Source organism: Rhamphochromis longiceps, linkage group LG10 (genome assembly GCF_057381845.1).
Source record: "Rhamphochromis longiceps isolate RC_006_pf linkage group LG10, R_longiceps_female_GT1.1, whole genome shotgun sequence".
NCBI lineage: Eukaryota > Metazoa > Chordata > Actinopteri > Cichliformes > Cichlidae > Rhamphochromis > Rhamphochromis longiceps.
In genome coordinates, this window is record NC_140566.1 from 22,194,373 (window position 1) to 22,196,713 (window position 2,341).

Here is a 2,341-nt window from a genome sequence, read left to right on the forward strand (position 1 = left end):
AACATACTCTTTAGAGGTGACCTATAGTGTTTATTTTTCATTTCTGTATATTCATTCTTTTCTAGGGTAGCTTAGCACAATTCGCAGTTCAGTTCAAGCCTCTGTCCATCCTGGGTCTAAAACAAACCTTTTTAGCTCATTTCCTTTTAAAGCTGTCTTATTCTGATTGGCTGTCCTTTCCAAACAGATGGTTTGAACAGCAATTTGGCTGTTCCTGCGGTGACCAGATTAACCCTATAATGCCTATTTGATACATGGGTTTTTGTGACTTCTGAATCCGTGTGTTTTGTTTTTTTTCCTGAAAAAGCTGAATGAAATGGCGCAATAAATTGGACAGAAATTATGGACATAGTAGAAATTATACCAACTCAAATGCAAATTGATTTTTAAAAAATTGTCAGAAGGTTCAATAAACATTCCAGTTTCAGAAAAAAAAAAAAAGAATTTTCTTGCAATTATTGCATGGATATTGTCTGTGTGACTATTCCAATCTAAGAGAGGTGGGGGGACTTGGCCACTCACTTCATTTTTATGAAACCCATGTTTAATATAAGCATCCACTTTTGAAACATTGTGTTAACCTTCTACATCCATTGTGCACCATTAGTGTAGGTAAATGTGTACACTGAAAGTGGAGGTTCTTTTTATTGTATTGTATGGAAAGGTAAGATGTGACGGCAAATAATTTTCTTCTAAAGCTTTGCCTTTCAAATCTTATTTCATTGGGCTTTAGAAAGTCCCACCACAGATAAAATACTACAATTAGTTTGGCTCAAAGGCTTCATGCTGTGTCCCTTAATCTACCATAGCGAGGTAGAGGGAATGTGAGGAAGAATATAATATTAATGAACTATTCTTAGAAGGGGAAAAAAAGAGACATGACCAAGAGATGTGGGTAATGCTACAGATTCTTAATTTACCCATCTGCACTAACACAGTTGGGCTGAAAATGATGCCATTGATCTCAAATCCCAACCCCCACATCTGTACATTTCTGGTCCTAGTTTTCCAAAATTGTTCAAAACACACTTGAAGCATCTCATGGACTTAAGACTGGCTTAAGAGGAAACCGGTCTGTGCTTTAGGGTATGACTAAGAACTGATAAGTCTAGTTTATGACAACAGACAGGACGAGACTGGGCAAACACATAAAGAACACCACACGATGTGGACCAGACCAAACACGTATTACAGTACTTGGACTTTCAATCACGACCTCTCATGATGCTGCTGGCATAGTATGAAAAAGGAGCAAGCATTCAAACACACTTATTGAAAATAGCAACGCTTTAATAAAGAGCGATTTTACAAGACTGCAATGTCTAGCTAGCTAGGTGATAATCGACATTGACATCCATGATGTTTTACAGAGATGCAGATATGGTAACTGTGTTTGAAGTTTGATGGGTTACTTGCAAGTTGCATTTCTGCATGCGAGGCAGCCTTCAAACAGTTACGGACCCCTACATTGTAAAACAGTTGATTTATGAATGTCAATGAGTGTTCATGTCAAGAGGTAAGTAAAAAATCTCATGGAGAAATTTCCTTAACGTTTTCCAAACACACCGGTAAGTGAGAGTTCACACAATGGTCATGCTTTTACCGGGCACACAAGCCAATAAAAAGACGACACTTAATCATGCAAAAAAAAGACAGTTTCTTTGTCTCTAAAAGTAAAAGAACGAAAAAATTCCTTTGAGTTCTGATATCATCCATCCGTAGTGACTTTGAATAAGAAGAAGCTGCGCTTTGATGATGACTTTGGTGCAAAAAATGTTCCTGTTTTGAAGAGGACAGACCCTGTCCTGTCCACTTCCTTGATGAAGACACTCTTGGTATAGACCAGTTGTGATAGTTTACCCCCATAAACCCCAGCCCTCCCGACCCCACCCTTACTCCTCCAGATGGACACAAACATCACAAACATCAACCCTAACCCACCCCGCCCATCGCTGGATGATGACACCTTCAAAGTACAACCATTCAAACACAGATACAGCAATAAATTGTCCCACGTACAGTACGTCATCCAATGGGGCTTCGATCACTTTACAGAGAGAGAGAGCACGTCTAAAAACACATGAACAGCATTACCTATATACAGAGGACACAGTAACAGTCAGAGGTTGGCCCAGGATGGATCGAGCTCTGTTGGTGGGAGTGAAGTGCACAATGAAAAGCTCATTCATCTGACGGAGAACGACAAATAACTGCAACAAGGAGTAATGGCGCGACATTTTCCCGAAGGAAATACCCAAATCTCAGCTGACCTCTTACATTTATGTTCATTCAAAAGTGAAACCTCAAAGAGAACATCTGCCTGCCCGGTGATTCCTAGCAC